This window comes from Calidris pugnax, unplaced genomic scaffold, assembly GCF_001431845.1.
Source record: "Calidris pugnax isolate Ruff unplaced genomic scaffold, ASM143184v1 scaffold61, whole genome shotgun sequence".
NCBI lineage: Eukaryota > Metazoa > Chordata > Aves > Charadriiformes > Scolopacidae > Calidris > Calidris pugnax.
In genome coordinates, this window is record NW_015090945.1 from 2,964,518 (window position 1) to 2,982,261 (window position 17,744).

Consider the following 17,744-nt stretch of genomic DNA (forward strand, 5'->3'; position numbering starts at 1 on the left):
CTAGAGCGGCTCCGCAGGAAGTGCTCGGGGAGATAGAGAGGAGACGCTAGAGGGGCCGGCGGCCATGCCGGGGCGAAGGGCAGGGGGTTTGATTGACGGGCCGCGGAGCAAATCAGCGGCTCGGAGTGGGGATAAGGAGCCAATAGGGAGGCAGGAGGAGGGAGGTTCCGGGACGGAGTGTGAGGGAGCGGGCTGAGGCGGGGGGAATCGCCGCGGCTGCCACCCGGGCCCTATGAGCGGTCAGGGGTCCCGCTAGAGGCCGAGCTGCCTTTTCTGTGTCTTTAGCTCCGCAAGCGCCCGTCAGCTGCCTTTGCTCGCCCCGGCTGCCCGTGTGGCGGTGGAGGGGCTCCCGGCTGGGGGTGGGGAGGCCGAGCGCGTTGGAGTTGAGGGCACCCTGGGGCGCAGCCGCGGCCCGTGGGAGGCGAAGGGCTTATCACAGAATCTTCTAGGTTGGAAGGGACCTCAAAGATCATCTTGTCCAACCCTCAACCTAACTGACAAAAATAGATACCCGCACAACAAACAAGGAGCACCATCACTAAACCAGACCTCCCAGCACTTCATCAACCCGTCTTTTGAACACCTCCAGGGATGGTGCCTCAACCACCTCCCTGGGCAGCCCATTCCAATGCCTGAGAACCCTTTCAGTGAAAAAATTTTTCCTAATATCCAGCCTGAACCTCCCCTGGCACAACTTGAGGCCATTTCCTCTCTTCCTGTCACCTGTGACTTGGGAGAAGAGACCGACCCCCACCTCTCTACACCCTCCTTTCAGGTAGTTGTAGAGAGCAATAAGGTCTCCCCTCAGCCTCCTCTTCTCCAGGCTGAATAACCCCAGCTCCCTCAGCCTCTCCTCACAAGACTTATTCTCCAGACCCCTCACCATCTTTGTCGCCCTTCTCTGGACCCGCTCCAGCCCCTCAATGTCTTTTTTATGGTAGGGGGCCCAAAACGTGGGATTATGTGGCATTTACTGACAGAACTGACAGGCCTGTGCGGGGAGGGACCCCGCAGCCGAGGGGGGAAGTGTGGGAGAGGCCTGTGGGTGCTGCAGGCAGCTGTTACCCCAGCAGCTTTGGGCCGATGCTGCTTCAGCTGCTGTTGGTCACTGGTCCCAGTGAGAGCCAGGCCCTCCCTCATGGGTCCCAAAGTGTTTTATGCGATTCGGGATGGAATTATTTGTACATATTGCATGCTTCATTGAGGAAAACTGGATTGGAAAGTTGGTTATTATGATTCCAGAAAGCAAAATAAAGGGAACTCTTCTAAAAAGTGTGTATGAACGAGTTGAGAGGAATCTACGTTTGCTTATTATATGTAAAAATTAAAAGATACTCAAACAGTGATTTCATAGAATCATAGAATCATTGAGGTTGGAAGAGACCCTTGGGATCATCGAGTCCAACCATCTACTCTACTCTACAAAGTCCTCCCCTACACCATGTCCCTCAGCACTGCATCTAAACGGCCTTTTATCCATTTCCAAATAGTAACATGATCTAGTTTTGGTGTATTCAAGAATCCACTATTCATCAGAGGTGGCGTTAAGGGTCCCGGTTCCTGAGGGAGCTGGCTGAGGTGATCTGTGCCAAGGAGGCTGGGGGGGATTCCATGGGCACACGTTGTTGGATCCTTTACTGCCTTTTGAACTCACAGCTAAGACATTAGGTAGCACCCTGGACTACTTCTGGTGTCACAAAACAGGGTACGGGCCATTCTGAGTATTACGAACTTGAAAGAACAGCTTTATTAAATATTTGCATGTCATTTTTCACAATGGAATCTTCAAAACAGATGCCTAACTGTAAAAATGAGTAACACCTCATTTAGAAAAACTGTTTGAAGTGAGTAGGGCTAATTCACATGGCTGATTTCACAAAATGGGAATTGGATCTTTTTGTATGAAAACTGCATTTTAAGCAAAATGAGGTAGCGTTATCTTTTGAGCTTGGAAAGCTCATTTGTTCTTCAGAAAGGCATTGTAGTGCAGAGCTTCTGACCGTTGATGAAGGAAAAACAATCACCCCCAAATGTTTAGATAGTCTACCATGTACACCAAGGTATTTTGAGCTATTTTTGCTTTGGTTTTTGTTTTGTTTTTGAAAGCAAGCCATGCAATCATTTATTTCTGCAGAGGAGTAATTAATTTAATTGAATCGTGCAATTAATCTTCTACTTAATATCATTTATTTGTCATTGAATATTTGAATTAGAGGCAAAAAACCCACTTCCTTGTGAAGGGCACTGTGAAGAGCGGTATCAGTGTATAAACATCTTGTGAAGGGAGACCCTGTGTGACACGGACATACCAGCTAAATATTTGAATTAGAGGCAAAAAACCCACTTCCTTGTGAAGGGCACTGTGAAGAGCGGTATCAGTGTATAAACATCTTGTGAAGGGAGACCCTGTGTGACACGGACATACCAGCAGCAGAGGACCTGGAACTCAAGACTGAAGCAATGTGTGATTTCTTGGTTAAAGGCAGCAGAGGACCTGGAATTCAAGACTGAAGCAATGTGTGATTTCTTGGTGGGGCTTACACTGCTGTCACCGTCTCTGGGAGTGTTTTGTGGTGAGAGGTTGTTCTTCAGCCTCTTACCCGTGTTCTGACCTGACACTCCAGATGCAGGTGGCCATCCATGTCTGTCACACGAGGTCTCTGAACAAACACTTGTAATGCAAAGTTGTCAGTGCTTGGAAACACCTACAGACCCCGTCACGAGGGCATTGGCAAGTGCTGAACAAGCCTCACGTGCAGAATTAGAGTTTTGAAACAAGTTCTGGAAGATGAGTTTCAGAATGAGTTTTCAGTCCAGTTCTGGGCTCCCCAGTTCAAGAAGGACAGGGAACTGCTGGAGAGGGGACAGCAAAGAGCTACAAAGATGCTGAGGGGCCTGGAGCATCTCTCTGATGAGGAAAGGCTGAGGGACTTGGGTCTGTTTAGTCTGGAGAAGAGAAGGCTGAGGGGGGATCTGATCAACACCTATAAATACTGAAAGGGTGGGTGTCAGGAGGATGGGGCCAGGCTTTTTTCAGTGGTGCCCAGTGACAGGACAAGACAGAATGGGCACAAACCAGAACAAAAGAATTCCATCTAAACATAAGGAGGAACTTCTTATAAGGAGGAACCTCTTTCCTATGAGGGTGGCAGAGCCCTGGCAGAGGCTGCCCAGAGAGGTGGTGGAGTCTCCTTCTCTGGAGACATTCAAACCCACCTGGACACGTTCTTGTGGGACCTGCTCTGGGTGGCCCTGCTCTGGCAGGGGGTTGGACTGGGTGATCTCCAGAGGTCCCTTCCAACCCCATGTCATTCTGTGGTTCTGTGAATAGTTCATGAGTATCTCTTGGTGAAGCCACCTGTCCTTGTTCACTCCAGTTCCTGAAAGGAACAGTAAACAAACAGGGTTGTTCGTGTCTGAAGTTTGTCCTTATTTATTTGCTCACCTGATACTTGCGTTTCCTCCTGCTCTGTTCATGTGGAGATCATCTGGCCCCCGTGCTACTGAGACATCTCCCTCTTCTCCAGAGTTCAGTGAGGACAAAGATAGCGAATTCATGGCTGATGGGGCCGGTGTCACAGACTGGATAGTCAGCTTTTCCTCAGCTGGAAAAGAGCATGCTTCTTTAAACTGTACCACGGTGGTGAGGAAGGGAGTTTTCAGATAGGCAGGATGACGTGGGTGGCACACTAAAGTTACCTTTCTCTTTGAGGAACTTTCAACACCCCTTCCTCCCTGCAAGCGGGGCTTGAATTGTTGTGGTTTGCTGGTGATTCAATAATCAAAATCTTATTTGTAGTGTCTTTGTAGCAGGCTGCACAGATTAGGAATTCAGTTGCTGCAGTTAATGTTCTTCCTGAAGCGGAAAACCACAACTAAGGGACTGAAATATGAAGAAAGAGTGGGGGATGGAAGAAAAATTAAAAGCTAAAGCATACCTTTGTCCAAGGTTTTCATTCGTGTCTAACCTTCCCTGTCATTTCTATCCTTCTAATTCTTTCAGGAGATGATAGAAAAATCTCCTCTCCGACTACAGAAAAGCACTCTCAAATTTCTGTGCCACCACTTGAAACGTGGTGATGCTTTAAAAGCAGACATTTTCCATGGCCTTAGCGGCTCACGGGTCTGCTCTAAAACCAAAATAGCCACTGTGCATACCTAGTAAGTACTGTTCATAAACATTTTTATAATGTTTGACCTTAAGAGTGACCTGAAGATTAATGGATATGTTGTATCAGTTTTAATGGGTCTCTTCTCCCTTGGATGCACACATGTGACTCCCATTAGCCTTAATGGGAGTTCTATGTGTGCCTAGAGGTTAGAGGAGATCTCCAAAGGTGCTGCTATGCACTGTTGTATTAACGATCTCATAATTGCTGAGGTGCTGCACCTTTGCATTGAAAGCAAACTAATTAAATCAGGCTGGTGTAAGTTGGTGTACTAGCATACCTGGCACGTATGTGTGTTTTCCTGCCAGTCCCTCGGTACGCAGAGATAGAGATTAATTCAAATGTGGAATTTTAATTTTAACTGTGACTTGGCTTCCTTTTTATTTTATTTTTTTTTTTAATCCAGAATGATTTCATGACTTTGATTCCTAAGAAAGATGATTGTTCGTGCCAATAGAGAGGAAGAAGCTGAACGTGGTGTTTTATTTTATCATGAAAGCGTGTATTGAGAAAAGGGACTGAATTGTTTCTTATTTTTGATGTTCCAAATCATGCACTTTGAAAAAGGCAGTTAGGTCTAGAGGATTAACATCAAGCTTGATGTTGAATTTTAATTATGGCTTTGTTACTCATTTCTTCCAAGTGCCTTTAGACAAAGCACTTCACCTTTCTTTGATTCCCTGGTATGTAAAATACCTGCTTGCTTCTTAGTGTTGTAGACATAAATTAGTATCTGTTCTATGCTTTGAAATTTTACAATTGGTGCATCCAACTGTATTCTGCTGGCAGAGTCCTGCAGAGGGGGAGGGAGAAAACTCCTAGTCCCTACCCCATGGAGCAGCAGAAGCGCTGGTGGAGGTGCAGAGCTGTTGAAAGAAGGGGTTCTGGTCCATGGTTTGTGGTGCACAAGGTGGACCAGTGGCACTGGAACATCTCTGGTGTGGTTTGGTGGAGGAGATAGCACAGCAGGGGAATTTACATCTATAGACGTGAGACATTTGTAGCAACCCGCACAACGATTAGAATTTGGCTGTCCTTGTGCTGTATTCCGTGCTATTTCCATATGTTTGAAAATCAACCATGGTGTAGTCTTCTTTGAAGTTATAAATTTGAGGAAGAGAATGAGTCTTGATACTTACATTTGGGAGGAAAAGAAGGGATTATGTGGTAACCTCCACATTAGTTAGTTGGTTGTTTTTGTTTTTTTTTTCCCTGTTGTCAGATTAAGGTATTATATAAGCACAATAATTATGCTAATTTTGCAGTAGCAGAAGGATCTTGCGTCTTTTCTGGTTTTTTTTTTCTTTTTTTTTTAATGTTTTTTTTCTTGCCCATTTGAGGTTCTTAGTCTCTAATAGAAAGCAGGCAATTTCCTCGGAGCCTGTGATGGTAATGTTTTTAGCACTGTCATTTAAAATACCTGGGCAAATCGTGTGACTGGTTCTGTGAATATACCTCCTTACGTTTGACTCCAAAGTATAAAATACACGGTATATATTAATCAAAACTTTCTTTCTCGTGTGATTTTCAAATGATAATTTCCATGTTTTTTTAGTAATATGTGTTATTTCTCCATTACTTTTTTCTTCTAAAGAAGGAATAGTTGTTCTTATCAGAATATGTATTCTTACGTAGAATATTGGTAAAGAAAGTTGAAAATTAAGACAAAATTTAGCTAATTTCAGTTTCTATATGTATCCATGAAAAAGAAGGAACAGATCTATGTTGTAGCTCTGGCAAACTGTGCCTTTTATTTCCAAGTTTTTAGGTGTGTTTCTGTGTACTTGAGGTTCTTTGTCCTAAATTTTGCTTTTATGGCAGACGCTAAACTCCCAGAGACAGGGACCTATTTTTACAGTGTCAAGCACCTGCCCCTTTCATGAAGGAAGCTTCTACTGGAAAAAAAAATATCTGTTTTTGCTATTATTTATAGACCAGTTTTCTAAGCAGAATAAACAACATCTTCAAAAGGATTTAGTTTTTTTTTTTTTTCTTTTTCCAGCATAACTATGCTTGTATGATTTTTGGCAGTATAAGGGTTGACTGAGAGTGAGTGATTTATTCTCTCCCCCATGCTGGAGGGGTGATTGGATACTGGCAGAGGTTGCCCAGATGGGTTGTGGAGTCTCCATCCCTGGAGAGTGTTAAAACTGGACTGGACACGGCTCTTAGTGCCCTGCTGTGATTGGGGGCTTGGATGAGACAACCTCCCGAGTTCTGTTCCAACCTCGACCATGCCATGATCCTGGAATTTGGGTAGTTACCTTCTCCAGACCTTTTCATTGGAGACCAGCTTTCAAATACCAGCTCAAATATTTAAAACGGTAATTGAGATTGAGTAGTTTTTACCCCTATTTTAAATAAAAAAAGCACTGGCCCCGTGGAATGGTGTAAGGTTGAACAATTGGCTGTGCTGAGTCAGGAGAGTTTTCTCAGACTGGAAAGGCTGTACACTACCAATATGCAAGCTGCCTACATTTTAGCCTCATTTGACGTACTACCTAATTAATTAATGCAATAAATATTAATTGAATTAATTACATATGTTTATTTTTTATGTCTAAACTCTTAATTGCCTGACAAATTGCTTTTACATTAAGAATTCATAGCTTTAACATGAATGAAGTTTTTTTTGGAAATAACAGTTAAATTTTAACTGAGAAATAGAAATATTAGGTTGTTTACTGGGAAGTTAAGGTGTTGAAGCTGAGAGCAAAAGCAAGGTATTGGGATTTTTTTGAGTTATATCCTGATTTTTGGAAGCTGCTTTGAATAGTTCTGTACATAACTTAGTTCTGATTCTGATTCCCCCGAGGTTGCTGCAGCCCTGCCTCAGTTCTGTAAAAATCTGGCCGGGTTGGTAAACTAAAACACAGGTTTGCATTTTAGCCTCTCTGTTCCATAGTCTGGTGCCTTTGCTAAGAGTTGTAAGCTTTAGTGAGCTGAAAAATGGAATGATTTAGGCATCCATTGACTTTTCACTGTAGGTGTTGCTCAAACAGTGCAAGTGGAAAAGGGATTGGTGATACCATCTCAGTAGGGATTCATTTGGACTTGCCCCCAGGATTTCGGAATCTTGTCGTTCGTTCCATAAAGTCGTTGTGTATGCCAAATACATGAAAAGTCACTGATTATATCCTTGGGAAGGTCTGCTGCATTGCATGTCCCCAAATAATTGTAAGGATGCTGATAAATCACTTTAGATTAATGATTTCTATAGGAAATGAAGAAAGAAAAAATAAAAAATGACATGAAAACCTGAAGTTGCTTTTGGTAGGCTGTGCTTTTCATTATCTCTACTGGACACTTCAAAAATGGAAGAAAATGGATGGTTAAATTTGTTAGTGGTCTGTGGAGAGCCAGATTGGATATGCTTTCTCTAACTGGTGTTGAACACAGGCACAAAAAATTAGTACGTTAGTGCAAGTGAATCAGCTAAAAGGGACCAAAGCTTGACTTTTTCTATTCTATGTATTTTTATAATAAAATCTAAATTTTTTCTATCCTTTTTTATTTGTATTTGGGTTTGCAGTAGGACATTCTTTTATGGGTGAGTGGTTTGTCCCGTTGTTAGTGCAAGTGAATCAGCTAAAAAGGGCCAAAGCTTGTCTTGACTTTTTCTTTTCTATGTATTTTTATAATAAAATCTAGATTTTGACTATCCTTTTTATTTGTATTCGGGTTTGCAGTGGGACAAGGAGCAATTCTGCATTCTTTTATGGGTGAGTGGTTTGTCCCGTTTGGTTCATTCTGCATGAATGTCACAGAGAAGGGCTGTAGGAACTCAGAGCTCTCTAACTCCATTTTCATATGGCACAGTTGCTCATGGCTGGGATAAAAAGGGCTAATCTGATTCTGAGTGAAGGGATGTGGCAGATAAACAGGAGTATTTGTAGGGTACATATTAATGATGATTTCATCAACTTGATCCAGACTCTTCAAATTATTTCAAATTGGAGGAGATTATCACCAAACATGGTCTTTGCCATGTAAGGAAAGAAATTGCATTTCACTGTTCATGTACTTACATGTGGGAAATCATCTGCCTTATGCAGATGCCTAAGAGCAGGAGAACTGGATTTGAGAGGAAGCCTGTGTTGTATTCTGATATCAACAGTGACTTAGATCACATTGGTATCGCATCAGAATAATGTTTTACAGCCTCTGCCAATTTAAAAATCAAATTGATGTTAGATTTGTATAGAACAACACGTTTGACTGACAGAAAAGGCTGTTATAGATGGAAGTGATGTTCTATCCTTGTATAACAAGGGCTTTGACTGACAGTTTAACAATACAACACTTTCTATCCCATATATTCTAAATGATTATTATTACAGTACAAAACATCTTTGCACTTCTGTATATAGATAAGGTGTACACTTTCTTGTGTAATAACATTCAAGAGGAGAGGATTTCTTTTATGTCTTAAAGACGATGACAATTAATGAAGGCTCTGTCTGACACCTCTACCCAGAGTCAAGGATTGCTATTGTGGTGCAGGGGAATGTAAGAACTGCCGGGTGCTTAGCTCCCGGCGAGGGATCAGCCGAACCCTTGACACGTGCTGTGTGCTGGATGAAACACATCTCCTTGGAGAGCAATACAACTATTTCTTAAACTGAAGAGTACCCTTTCTGTTCTATAATCCCTCTTTTCAGCTCTGCAGTTCTTTGCATCCCCGTAAAATGCAGTTTTAATCTGTGAAGTAACTGTTTTAATATGGTACCTGTTAATGCAACAGATTTGCTCTCTGTGCTTTGCAGTCAACATCTCTCTGATTGGAGATTCACTGTTGCTCTGAGAGAGATCAGTGAGAGATAAAGAAGGTACTTTTTTTCTTATTTGGGTCTCTCCTTCGTTTTCTTTTGGAAGGACCATCTTTTAGTATGATCCTTCTCGTTTTCAGCTTTACACTTTACATTCTTGGCACCCTTTGTCCCTTCAGGTGGTTGCAGCGCTGTGCACATGAACCTCCTCCTCACAGCACAGGTACCTCCTTTGTGTAGGTTTTCATGAGAGCAGGAGCACTACAGTGTGTCTGCCCTATATCTGATGATCATACAAAGATCAACATTAAAATGTAAACTTCAGTTTAGTGTTGCATGTGACGAAGGCAGAAAGCAAACTCTATCATGACCCGGCCAAAGAAATATAATATTAAAAAAAGAATGAAAAAAAACGGGGCCACATTCATCAAAACAGGTCTCGCACTTATCTTTCCGATTATCTAGACTCGGAAAACATGATAAATACAAAGATTGCTTTTCCAATATATTTTTTTAATTGCCTTACTGTGAAGTCTTAAATAACTGCATTTGGTAAGGGAATTAAATAGATTAATTTTTTCAGCTCATTATGTACGATCAGGGGGATCTTGGTATCTCAGGTTTATTCACTATGATTTTACTTTTCTGTGGAAGGACAAACTCAGTAAATGTTTTATCCAACAACAGGGTTATTTATTAGCTTGGGGCAGTGATGGCGATATTTCCTGCAAAGCACTAAAAAGATCTTTAAAAAATATTTACCCTGTTACTGGTGGTGCCAGCTCAACTCTTTGTCAGTTTTAGATATAATACCAGTGCTTCTCCAGCGGTGATTGATGACATGAAGGAAGGGATAAAAGTAATTTGGGAAATAATATTATCCAGTTAGAAAGCCATCACTCAGAAAAAAAAATTGTAGTTTTATCAATATAAACTGCTAAGTTTTTAAGTGAAGCAAACTGGAAAAAAAAATTCCATTATCTGGAATTATATCGATCTTCACATAGTTCATTGTTGTAATGCAAACATCTGCTACTTCATTTGAGAGAGGACTAATGATGCTCACTGGTGTATGGGCCAACTTCTGGAGGTTGTTAGGAGCACAGGCCTTGCTGCCCACTGAGAGCCGTTGGGATTGTAAACTCGGGTGGTTCTGGTTCCTGAGCAGGATGTATTAATAGAATCATAGAATCATTGAGGTTGGAAGAGACCCTTGGGATCATCGAGTCCAACCATCTCCCCTACTCTACAAAGTCCTCCCCTACACCATGTCCCTCAGCACTGCATCTAAACGGCCCTTAAACATAGCCAGGGATGGTGACTCCACCCCCTCCCTGGGCAGCCTGTTCCAATGCCCGACCACTCTTTGGGTGAAAAATTCCTTCCTAATGTTCAATCTAAACCTCCCCTGTTGGAGCTTGAAGCCGTTCCCTCTCGTTCTATTGTTAATTACCTGTGAGAAGAGACCAGCCCCAACCTCTCTACAGTGTCCTTTCACGTAGTTGTAGAGAGTGATGAGGTCTCCCCTCAGCCTCCTCTTCCTCATACTGAACAGCCCCAGCTCCTTCAGTCACTCTTCATATGATTTGTTTTCCAGCCCCCTCACCAGCTTCGTTGCCCTCCTCTGCACTCGCTCCAGCACCTCCAGATCTCTCTTGGATTGAGGTGCCCAAAACTGGACACAATACTCAAGGTGTAGGTACAGAGCTGTTCTCTGCCTCCTCTCAGCTGTCCCTGTCCCCTTGTTCTGCACAGCTTCTCCTTCCCTGCCCTCTTTTTCCACCTTGAATCCCATCCTCACCTGACTTTCCCTGTCCTCGCTTTGCTCGTTGTCCTTCCTGAGCAAATAACAGGGTCTAAAACGCCCTCATTTTAGTTTCTCCCCCTTGTGCTGTTGTGGTTTTTTTTTTCTGTTTGACCTTTTGTATCATTGTTCCAGTAGCAGTTGTCTGTCTAATCTACCTAATTGTCTTTGGTCTTTCTTGCCTCTTTTCGGCTTCTCTCATCTGTGAACTCTGGGTGCTCAATTAGTGGGGGAACAAAAGGCGCAGAAGGCAATGTTCCCTTGCTGGCTATTCTTGGCGTTGGCCTTGTGACAGCCTGGAACGGAGAGAGCTACAAAGGCTGGATTAGCTCCTTCAGCTCCAGCTTGGAGAGTACTCACTAGGAATATTACTTATTTTTTTTTTAAGAGACTTTTACTTTTGGAATCAACTTTGTGCTGAGCGTATGCAAAATATAATTTGCGGAGACTCACAGCTTGGCCAAAGGTGGGAGAGTTTCTGCGGGGTTTGTGAGAGCACAGCATTAAGACAGTTCATCCCATATGCCTTATTTCAGACCTTTGTGCTGAATTGTGATGAGGTTTAGGCTTTTAAGCAAAACATTTCCTCACTTTTAACAAGGACAAAGCATTTCCTATGCACTTCAGTTTTTAAAGTGGATGCAACGTTTTTCTTGCCATCCATATGTGTAATTCTTTCCTTGGAGTGAGACAAATGGAAAGTGCAGTGTGGGACAAACGTAAAACCACGCCAGCCAAAGCGTCAGGGTTTGTCACTTGGGAGCTGAAATACTAGGCTTTAAAATTGTGCAAAGTCTGGTATCTGTAAACATTTGCTGTACAAGGAACAGCACTTCTAAATACGTGTGAGGGAAATGAATACACAATTGTCAAGTTACCTTATTTCTCTAATTTAGAAAAAAATTAATCTCCTTAGCAGAGACATTTCCTTTCAGAATAAAGACCTGATTCTAGAGTCTCACAGATAATATTTAATTTGCAATATAGCGTAATGAAAATATGTTAATAGCTTTTTCAATAAGTTAATAGCTTTCAAGTTCATACTAATTAGTTTGTTAAAATATTCTATTGGTAAAATACTTTTTTTTTTTTCCTAGTAAAAGTTAAAAATGTAGCACAGTTTTATAGGGACCATCTTGCCAATAGTAAGGGCAGAATGAGAAGTAGTATCAAGATTATTAGAAAAAAATAATTAGTGAGTGAATGATGAGGGAAGCTGCCATAATTGTCACCAGCTTCTGTCATGTTACAGCGAAATGTGAAAGAGTGTAGGAGTGGGTCTCGCAGAGAAAGTAAACATGCTTGGGAACAGAGCTGTGAAGGAGAACTTAATGGTGACATCCTTGGCCCCAGATGTTGTGCGTTCCAGACGGCCTACAGCAGCAGCTGCAGGAAAGGTGGGTGGTGGCCCATTTTCTGCCCATCCTTAATGGCTACAGCACCATGGAATTAAAGTATTTGTGTTGAGAAGATAACTCATGTCTCTCATTTGCCATGTTAATGCTCTATTGTGCGATACTTTCTTCAGTGACAACTAACAAAGTGTGTTTTCTTTGAATTTTTTTTTTTTGTTTTGTTTTGTATGTCCCCCTACATCCTGCCACTGTAAATTCCAGCTTCATGCTACCTCCCTCTATTTAGCATCCTTTAATACTACCTCTGGTCCTCCCTAGGGCTTTCCAAAGCAGTACCCCTTATAGAATCATGGAATCGTTTTGCTTGGAAGGGACCTTTCAGATCATCAAGTCCAACCAATAACCCAGCACTGCCAAGTTACCACTAACCCATGTCCCTCAGCACCTCGTCTGCCCGGCTTTCAAATACCTCCAGGGATGGTGACTCCACCACTGCCTTGGGCAGCCTCTTCCAATGCTTGATAGCCCTTTCTGTGAAGAAATTTTTCCCAATATCCAATCTAAACCTCCTCTGGCCCAACTTGAGGCCATTTCCTCTTGTCCCATGGCCTGTTCCTTGGGAGAAGAGACCGACCCCCCCTGGCTCCACTCTCCTTTCAGGGAGTTGGAGAGAGCGAGAAGGTCTCCCCTCAGCCTCCTTTTCTCCAGGCTGAACACCCCCAGCTCCCTCAGCTGTTCCTCTCCAGACCCCTCACCAGCTTTGTTGCCCTTCTCTGGATCCGCTCCAGCCCCTCAGTGTCTTTCCTGTCATGAGGGCTCCAAAAATGGATCCAGCCCTCAAGGTGGGGCCTCACCAATGCCGGGTACAGGGCGATAGTCACTGCCCCAGTCCTGCTGGCCACACTGTTCTTTACACAGGACAGGATGCTGTTGGCCTTCTTGGCCACCTGGGCACACTGCTGGCTCGTATTCACAGAATCTTCATGGTTGGAAGGGACCTTTGAGATCATTGAGTCCAACCAGTGTCAGTTGACCAACACCCCCAGGTCCTTTTCCCCTGGGCAACTCCAGCCATTCTTTCCCCAGCCTGGAACATTCCTGGGGTTGTGGTGGCCCAAGTGCGGGACCCGGCAATGCATATCCTTATACATTCACTCCTCTGATATCCTTTGAATGCCACTACAGTTTTTCAAATTTCTTTCTCATTCCCTTTGAAACCATGTGCTTGTAGTACCTTCAGCTTCCTTTCACCCTTGGTGGCTGGACAAAAGGCATCATGTGTTCTGGCTTATTCCAAACAAAGCCTGTGCTTAGTGCTAAGAACGTGTGTGCTGAACGTCCTGCTGGCTGTTGGCAAAGGGAATAACATCTCACGTCTCCCTCTTCTGCCATCAGTCAGGGAATTAATAGAGATTATTCACATCTTTGTATTCCCAGGCCTTCGCCGTTTACTGAGTACCACAACAGCTGTAATATTTTTGGGAACTTGGTCATTTTTCAGATTTGGTAGAACTAGGTCCCTGGATTAAAATTTAAGGCAATATGCTCAGTGAGACAATCTGGAGTTGGGGAATTTAACTTGAGATCATTTATTGCAAACCAACAGGAATCTCAGATCACTGTTTTGAGTGTTAGGGAAAAGAAAATGACAAGCAATTAGACACACACCTACATAATGTGCACTGGCAGCCCAGAGAGCCAACCCCATCCTGGGCTGCATCAAGAGAAGTGTGGCCAGCAGGGTGAGGGAGGTGATTCTGCCCCTCTGCTCTGTGCTCGTGAGACCCCACCTGGAGCTCTGTGTCCAGCTCTGGAGTCCTCAACACAGAAAGGACATGGACCTGTTGGAACGGGTCCAGCGGAGGGCCATGAAGGTGATCAGAGGGTTGGAGCACCTCCCTATGAGGACAGGCTGAGAGAGCTGGGGTTGTTCAGCCTGGAGAAGAGAAGGCTCCGGGGAGACCTTAGAGCAGCCTTTCAGTATCTGAAGGGAGCTACAGGGGAGCTGGGGAGGGACTCTTTGTCAGGGGGTGTAGTGACAGGACAAGAGGTAACAGTTTTAAATTGGAAGAAAAAAGATTCAGATGAGATCTCAGGAAGAACTTCTTTGCTGTGAGGGTGGTGAGAGCCTGGCCCAGGTTGCCCAGAGAAGCTGTGGCTGCCCCATCCCTGGAGGGGTTCAAGGCCAGGCTGGATGGGGCTTGGAGCAACCTGGTCTGGTGGGAGGTGTCCCTGCCCAGGGCAGGGGGGTTGGAACTAGATGATCTTTAAGGTCCCTTCCAACCCAAACCATTCTATAAATATCTGTTTGCTTCCTGATCCAGCCCAGGTGCCATACCCAGTCCATTACCCCTGGAATGGTGATGGGCAGGCAGGAGGTTGAGGCAGCCTCTGTGTCAGTGGTTCCTGTGTGGGTCACCTTGAAGCCACAGTCCCTGAGGGGTGTCTGTCCCTGCTGTGCTTTGCCTGCCATCATGGTCTCAGGGGTGTCCCTGCAGCCATCTGGAGTGCCCCATCCTCATGAAGTGTGTCTCCAGCACTTCACGCCAGCCTCTGCCAGGCTGAAGTCTGTCTGAGCAGGAGTGTCCTCTGCTCCTCCCGCAGTCTGATGCTTTTTCCTCCCTTTTTATCTCTTCTGGGACAGGCTGGGGCCAGTTTTGCCTGGCACATGTCAGTTCATGGCCTCCTCCCACACAGGTCACCACTGCAGGTCCTGCTACTTACAGCCTATAAAATATGCTCATTTACAGCTAAGTAAAACAGGATGAATGAAGGGACAGGTAACATAATTTTGTACCTCAATTCATATACAACTACTGGAGAGAAAAAAGGAGGCACTGATTTTTCCTGTGCTGTGTTTTGGTAAAGGCAAGGTATTTGTATGATCATCATGGGAAGAATGAGGTGGTCACTATGAAGGAAGAACTTTTTCAGTGAATTTTAGTCTTATAGAGGCATCTAATAGGAATCTTCCTTTTAGAGTGGTATTAGATGGGAAAGACCAGCAAAAAAATTACATTTTAGCTCCTGTCTTATATTTTTAATTAGTGGTTCTTCTTTCTTACAGTACAGCTGTTATAATTCGTAATTAAGCAATTAACTGTACTCATTGGGTAAAAAAAAAATAAAAAATTAATTTTAAGACTTACGTTTGGTTCATAGTCCCTTGGAATATGAAGATCAGGTCAACATGTGAATTTTCTTGTTAAAATTCCAGCTTTCTGTTCATTCAGACTTCTCTCGAATGGCCCACTTTATTGTGACTAATGTAGCACTTCAGAAAATGTCCTCGCTCCCTCTGAACAGAGTGTCTCAGTTTTACATCGGTTACAATTGGTGAGGTCACTTTGCTTTTATATTTTTATCCTAATAGCATTTTTCTTCTTGTTCTGGAGAATAGTTTCCTGGTTCCATACTTTATTGGAAGTACTTCTTTCTGTTGATTATCATAAGGTTTCAACATTTTTTTCAGTCATTTAATCTTCAAGCATAACCATATAATTATCAGTTTCTTTTGAAATCTCATTTGGTCAAACATGATGCTGTTTTAGCTTGCTTGTAGAGAATTTATAGAATGCAATGTTGTATAGAACCTTGATTTTTAAAGCAGTCTTATAATAATTATTCATTGTTTACTTTAAACTGTGTTGGTGCTTTTCAAAGGAGACAAAATCCTGCTCCCATGGGAAAAAGGATGAAGCTGTAGAAAATGATAAATATTATATTTTCACTGCGAGTTAGAAAAATAATTTAACTTCTTCCAGTCTTTGTGGTCGTCATGAGTTTGTGGAAGGAGCTGAAGGAGGCAAAGGAGTTTGTACAGCAAACAGGGTTAGAATTGTAAAAGGAGTTAAGATTTGTCTTGGGCAGCTTCCAAAAGCTATATCCTAAAGGAAACCCTGGTGTTAGTATGTTACAGAACCTTTAACCTCTGGTTCAGTCTAAACTTCTAATAAAAGTGAGAAGGCTTGCCCTTTTCCCCAGCGGTTCCTCGGGGCTACATTTTAAACATTTTGATTCTGTTTAGTTGTTTTTATTTCAATAGGTATTAACTTCCACGGGCATGCTTATTATGGCAATTAGGGAAAAAGAAAGTGATGAAATAATGTTGAAAGACAAGGAACAAATGAGTATTTTAACTCACGGTAAATGCCAAAACTTTGAATGAGGTGATCCCCTTTTAATGTTATGATTTTTTTAATGTTTGATTTTGCTTTTATTTTCAATTCATGTGCCAATAAGACTATTTCAGTTCTTTATAAATGATGTAAGTGGATAAATTGAGTTTGGCTTCAAATAGCCGAATTTTCTGAAAGAATCCAGTGAGGAAGTTGCTTAGTCCAATGAAGTGTTTCTGAAAGCAGAGCAGATAACTGCTGTAGGGTCATTACTACAGACTTGCTAGAAATATAAATTTGTTTGTAGCAATTTTTTTTTTCAGTGTTATGGCTGTCTTTCTACTCCTGTGCTCAATGTCTTTTTTTGCCTGTACATTTCTGTGTAGGCTTTGGGTTTACTCATTCTCCAAAATACTTGCTAAATTGGATTAATATTATCTTCTTTAGCCCACCATGGCTGAGAGAAACTAGAAAGCTGATTTAATGAAAGAAGTTTAGGAAAAGAGTTAATTAAAACTTAGAGAAACCTAGAGGAGATTTCTGATAGTAGGCTTTTGCGTCTGGTAGAAGACGAAGCAGATCAATGCACGGTAGGTGAAGTTAGGCAGATTTAGATAAGATTTAATTTTATAGTGAGGGTACTTAACCAGTGGAACAAATGGTATAGGAATATGATGGGCCCTTTAGAGCCTGAAGTCTTTTAAATTGGAAATGGAGGTCATTTAATACAATAAAGTGTTGCTTTAGCAGGAGTTTATAGATTTAATTTGGAATCATAGAATTCTGTTGTCTGCGTTATTCAGGAGGGCAGCATAGATGATCATAATGTTTTTCGTAGCCCTAGGTTCTATAAATCTACAATTTGAGCTTTTACCCATGTGAGAGAGAGCAAAATAGTGGGTTAGCAAGGAAGGGAAAGGGAGAGCACAGTGGAGCTGAGCATGGATGATGCTGTGACACAAGAGCTGTCACTCATTTATGAGATACCTATGGCACACCATTCTGAACAGGTATGTTGCTCAATTAGCTGATGAAAGGAAGATGTCCCCATTGAAAAGAAGAAGTGGGAGGGGATTTAAAAAATCTATCTGCACCTTGCAATGCAAAAGTAATCACAGAATGATACGGGGTTGGCAGGGACCTCTGGAGATCATCTAGCCCAGCCCCCTGCCAGAGCAGGTCCACCCAGAGAAGGTCCCACAGGAACGTGTCCAGGTGGGTTTGAATGTCTCCAGAGAAGGAGACTCCACCACCTCCCTGGGCAGCCTCTGCCAGGGCTCTGCCACCCTCACAGGAAAGAAGTTCCTCCTCATGTTTAGGTGGAACTTCTTATGTTCAAGTGTGTGCCTGTTCCCTCTTGCCCTGTCCCTGGGCACCACTGAGAAAAGCCTGGCCCCATCCTCCTGACACCCACCCTTTCAGTATTTATAGGTGTTGATCAATCCCCCCTCAGCCTTCTCTTCTCCAGACTAATAAGACCCAAGTCCCTCAGCCTCTCCTTATAAGAGAGGTGTTCTAGTCCCTTCATC